The sequence below is a fragment of the Sinocyclocheilus grahami genome, unplaced genomic scaffold (assembly GCF_001515645.1).
Source record: "Sinocyclocheilus grahami isolate Dianchi unplaced genomic scaffold, SAMN03320097.WGS_v1.1 scaffold558.1, whole genome shotgun sequence".
Lineage (NCBI taxonomy): Eukaryota > Metazoa > Chordata > Actinopteri > Cypriniformes > Cyprinidae > Sinocyclocheilus > Sinocyclocheilus grahami.
The window spans coordinates 299,543-305,542 of NW_015505737.1; positions in this window are offsets into that span (position 1 = coordinate 299,543).

The window sequence follows — 6,000 nt, forward strand, 5'->3', positions numbered from 1 at the left end:
GTTGTTGTGTCGCTTCACTGTCATTCACAAGTCCTCTCCAGGGGCCTCATGGGATAGTAAAGTGTCCATTACACGTCCACTTTAGAATCTTGCTGGAAATTGTAGGTCATCAAGTTGTTTTTTGCGTACTGTTTTATGAACACTGAATTCGGACATACTACTCTGTTCACTACTCTGTTGCCTGCAATATTTAGGGAAGTATGCAATTTTGGATTCAGCCTTCGTGTTTGCTTGCAAAGTGTTTCCATTATCTTCCAAAACATTTGCGTCCCCTGCGAAACTGCATTTTCTCAAAAAACTATTGTGATGGAAATAATACAAGGTGGGAGGAAAAACTTTACTTCAATTCTTTTGTGAGTGAACACAAAGTTTCTCAGGGAACAAGAGGAATGCAACTTTTGTGTGAGAATGCAAAAACACTGAACAATATTTGTTTCCTCCCAAATCATAATTTTTCCCTATCACTATCACTTTTTTTTTTTTTGGTACTCTCTGGCTGTGCCCAAAATCGCATACTCTCTGAGTAGGTACTTATTTTGAATAAGTAATTACTTTGTGTCCATTAAAAAATCTTTATAGAATATGAATATGTGCAGAATTAATTTAATCTGGACATATTCTATTGGTCACTTTGTTATTGTCTTGTGGCCTACCGGTGACAGTTGCATAGCTTCACTTTTTAATTTTGTCAGTTTAAATCACCATCCACTTGCATGGAAAACAGAAGCTCAGACCTTCTTCCTAAGATCTTCTGTTGTTTCTCAACATCAGTGTTGCTTGCAACATCATAAGGGTAAGTAAATGCTACATGAGCACCTCAGAGGACTGTTGCCTCCAAACTACTCATTGCCTGACGCTCTCTGCCCTGTAATATCACCTTCACCTAGCTATGGGGATGCTACACCTCCATCTTGGTTTGTCTGAAGGGGCTGAGGAGTGCTATTTCCTGTGCTGAGTGTGAAAGAAAGAAAAATAAGAAGAAAATAGAACAGAGAAAGAAGGAGAGAGAGAAAGAGGCTGCTGCAAAGGCCTCTGCATGGGTATTGGCTGGTTTGTGTTTAGGCTAGGTCGCAATCTGAAGCGAGAGGAGGAAGGAGGAGCGGGAGGGGGGCTTCCACTTTCCTTCCTACCACTCACCAAATTCATACAGCCACTGCCAAGGGGAAACTCCCAAAGCAGGACCCATTTAGGGCAAAACAGGCCAAAAGAGCACCAAAATATGATTGCAGAACCCTAAAGCTCGCAGAGAACTTTGCACTCGCATGAGGAGGGAATGAACTTCAACGGCACAGGCAGAAAAACCTAGGCTTGTGTGTTTGCACCTGTGTGGAGCCCGGCTGAAAGGAGATGTGTGGAAAGAGACATCTGTGGAGAGGTGGAGGAAAGTGAGAGAAGGCTGGAGGGAGTTGTATGTGTGGGGAGAGAGAGACAGATAACTGGAGGAAAACTGTGAAACAGTGGTTTGATAAAAATGGGTGCACAGCTGTCAATAGCTGAAGTGAAAACAGGAAACAAAATGAAGATGACATCTCCCAACACATCTGACAACCCCTTGATGACATTCAGAAGGTATTTTAGGATGCAAGTAGGAGTGAGAATTCATGGGTGGATGTCATGAAGTGCAAGTTTTGACCTCTGTTCGATCACACAGACCCCTGGCGCGCGGTATCGTGCTATACACTAGGCAAACACTAGGCCTCAGAATCTGAGTGTTAGAGACTTGCTTGCTCTGTTCACACTCTCACATCCTGAGCAGGCGTTTGAGCGTTGCGGACTGAAAAGGTCAGTGGAACGTAACCACAGAGGAGCTGAGGAGCCGGTTAGCTGTGACAACCAAAGGCCTAACACTGGTCTCACATCTCTGTATGGAGTGTGCTGTCACTTACTCAGCAAACCCTTATCTCAAAGACATCCCTGACACTGTGGAAGCGTTTCCAGACACTTGTCAAAATAACACAAAACAATTTAATAAATGTTTTAATTAATATTTAATTTAATGTAAAGTTTAAAATATAATATTGAATTGAGTAACATTAAAAATGTAATTAATTAAAAACAAATAAGCAATGAAAAACAACAGTGTAGAAGCATTTCCAGGAGCATGTCAACATAACATAAATTAAAAGTTAAATTTAACTTGATTCATATATATTACTTTTTTATTAGTATAACATAAAATAATTAAATAAAATTAATATTAAACCATTATAAAATATTAAACTAATGATAAATAAAACCTGGTATTTTGTATTTTAGCTTTTAGATTTTCACTACTTTTTGAAAAACATTCTGGGCTTCTCACAAATCATTTCATGAAATCCATCTAGTATTATTTTAGTATTATTGACATACTAGTTTTTATTAATACTTGAAATTCTTATTTCATTTTAGTTAAAGTTTTAGTAAGTTTGTGTATTTTTGAAGGTATTTTTTATTATTTGTATATGGTTTATTATTATTATTATTATTTTTAGTTTCAGTTTTAATTATTAGTCTCTCACTCTCTCTCTCTATAATTATTATTGTTTTCGTTTTTGCTAACTATAATAACCCTGGTTCCATCGTGGACTATGCTTCATCAACAGCTTCAAAGGAGCTCATGTTGAAACTTATTGACTGCTTTTGTTTCACCATCTGCATCAGTTTCAGTGTTTTCAATAATTAATTTTTTTAAAGAAATTCATATGTAGGTACAATTTATTTATTTATTTATTTTCAAACATTACAGCCTTAAAAGCCTTGAGATCAAAAGGTTTTTTAAGATCACAAGAAACGTAAATTCGATAAAATTCCAACCTTTTGGTCGTGCAGCTCTATGATTACATCACTTGTACTGTCTAGCCCACATAAGCGTATGGTGTGACAAACTTTACCTCTTTCATTTGGCATCTTGCCTTCTTCTCCAAATGTCACAGCGACCGCTGTTTCTCCACTGTACTGTAATGAGTAGGAAGACTTTTGGTAGTAGGTAACTGTGGATAAAGTAGTGTGTGGGCTGGTATTGGTTGTCTGTGAATGGCGCGATCAGTGAGAGGTTATGGCAGGTCAGATCTGAGACACTTGAGCAAATGGCACAGGCACACAGGTTGGGTGGAGTATTATTTAAAAGCAATTGTTTCTGCCCTGACAGAAGGAACCAGATGTCGTACTATCAGCAGCACATCGGGATTTCAAACATTTGAGGAGGGATTTTTTGAGGAGGCATGGCAAGAGATGGATATGTTAATCCGAGCCCAAAAAACATAAAATATGAAGCAATTAATTGTTTAAACACTGTTTAAAGGAGACCCCATATTTATTTCAGATTCTACAAAGATAATAATAAAGATAGTGACTATGATAGCCTACTTGATCTGACTTGGAAGTGACAGATGGATAGAGCAATCAACACACATGCATGGCATGGGTTACACATACACACAACCACCTACTAGGCCTCCTGAGGCCTTACATTGTAGTAGTGATGTTTGATTTGAATGAATTGTTGTTTTAAGGCTATTCATGTTAATGATTCACTTGAACAATATACAAAAGATTTGTGCACTTTAAAGGCACAATATGTAATTTTCGCCGCTAGAGGGCGTGTATTCAAAATAAATAAAGAGATGACTCCGTGACTGAGTGGGGAATCATGGGAGTTGTGGTCTTCATCCCCACAGCCGATGCAATCCGACGGCACTCGGGCAGAAATCATGTTCATGGATGAGCTAATGATTTATTAACGTAGTAGAATGAAGCAGGGTGAGACTGAAAGCTGTCGAAGCGAAACGAGGCCGCTGAACGAGCGTGACACATGGCTCGAAAGCAGCAGAGCTTTTATTTATGCCACAGTTGAACGCTTCCGCTCCTTCCGGTCGTGCGAATGTGGGAAAAAAAGCAGCGCTGGTTTATCATACTAGATACATTTGAAAGTTCAGTTATAATGCAACTCTGTGCGGTCGTCACCAGTCTATTAAAACGCACAACACATTAAAGCGTCTTTGGTGTTTCCGTGTTTTCTACAAAACAAAACCGGAAATCGAGGGGTTATGACGTCATTGGCAGGCGACACATTGACACTATAGACACGGCCCGTGTCACTAGTTAAAATTGCTTATTTCTAATTTTAATATATAACACTGTTCTAGTGGTTTTTGGATATTTTAATTAAAAAAATCATACATATTGTGCCTTTAACCTGTTAGGAAGGAAGGAGGAAAACCATCAGGTAGAAACAAACTGATAATTGATCATGATCAATTTGGTTAAAGTATATAGTGCTAAATATAAAATACAACCGCAATTTGTCTACTAAAATAAATGGCATTGACCTCGTGGATTCAAAAGAACCGGTGAATCGTTTTTTAACCGATTTACTGAAACGAGCTATCCGAACTAACCGGTTCACATAGAAGGAGGACAAGCGAATCACAATCCAGTATGAAAATATATGTTAGAAAGAAGACCAGTCACAATATAGTTTGGGAATATTCCGATGACGTCACCTGCGTTCGGCTACTGTTTGAATGGAGAGCTTCTATGTTTAGTCATCTGGCCCTTTTTAAACTTTAATCTTTCATTTTCCTGAAATTTGTAGCGTCTGTTAAACGTAAAATAGTGCATTTAAGACTTAATAAATTGCAGAGGCTTGATACTCAGGGTTTGAGGTAAAATAAACCCCAAACCAGATTATTTGACTGACTCACTACACATAGTGCAGATAGTAAACGAACCGAGTTCACTTGAGTTTCAGGTGTTGAATCGTATGGCCTTGGATTCCCGTTCACATGTGAGTCAGTGTTGAATGTTATAGCTCATTCCCTCTCTCTGCTTTCGATGATGACGATAAGTTCATAAATAATGACAATAATAAAATAAAAGAACAGTTGATCTGTGGTGAACATGCAGTATGAAGACTGTGGTTTGTATGTGCTGTTAGCTGGTAACTCAGACCGTTTCTTCAACCATGGCCTCCACTTCGAGGAACTGACTGTATGAGCATGACTGTAAGGTTCTTTCATCACAAGAGATGTAGGTTGAATAATTAGGAAATTGTGTAGACTGTGGATGCTGCTGGTGGTTAAGTGGTGGGAGTGACTTAATTGTGTGATAGTGGAAAGTCTTAGTGTACAGAAACGACACTTGTGCATGGACAAAATCACTCATGCACACGTGCAAACGTGCAAACGTACTCACGCTTACAAATACATACCCTTACGTACAGAGTCAAGCTTGTGATCCCGTTTGTACATACAGACACATACGAGAGCGTGCACACATGATGAACATGGTGTTAACCTCCTGCTCTATCAGTACAGAAATAGTGATAGCTGTGAATGTGAACCATCAGGTCCATATACCCCGAGCCGCTCGAGACCGCAGGACTGCACTCTTGTCTTTTTATGGAGACTCAGAGCAGGTTTCTCAGACCTTTTATCTGTGAGAAATAGATACGTGCATGACTTTTCAGTGGCCCTCTTTACCCTAATGTCAAAGCAACTGGTGTAGCCTAATTATGTAACAAGCTGGAATTGAACTTTCGGTGTTTACTTGTCTCTGTCTTTTGCATTGTACAATTTTTGTGTCTGCTCAAAATGCAGAGTGCATGTTTTCACACCAGCTGAAGCCATGTACAAAACACTCTGAGACTGATGCTGCCTCCAAGTGGCAGAGGCTTTTTTTGGTTTGTTTTGTTTTCTGTTCTTGTTAAATATTAGTCTCCGGCTTTCTTCATTCGTTTTTTCCCCCCCATTACCAAACTAGTGGATTGTTTTGTTCCCAAGTGTCCAGCAGATGTCATCATTTCACAAAACAATATGGAAGTGCATAGTGTTTTGAAGGAACATCCAAAAAGACAGCTCTGTCATTATTTACTCACTCTCATACAAAAAAATAAAGGCTCCAAAAGGGAGTTTTCACAGCAATGGCATAGAAGAACCTTTTTTTTTTGTTGGTGGGGACGTGGTCTGTTGATGTTAAAGGATCTTCATTGATCCATAGTTGCCAATAATTTATTGGAAT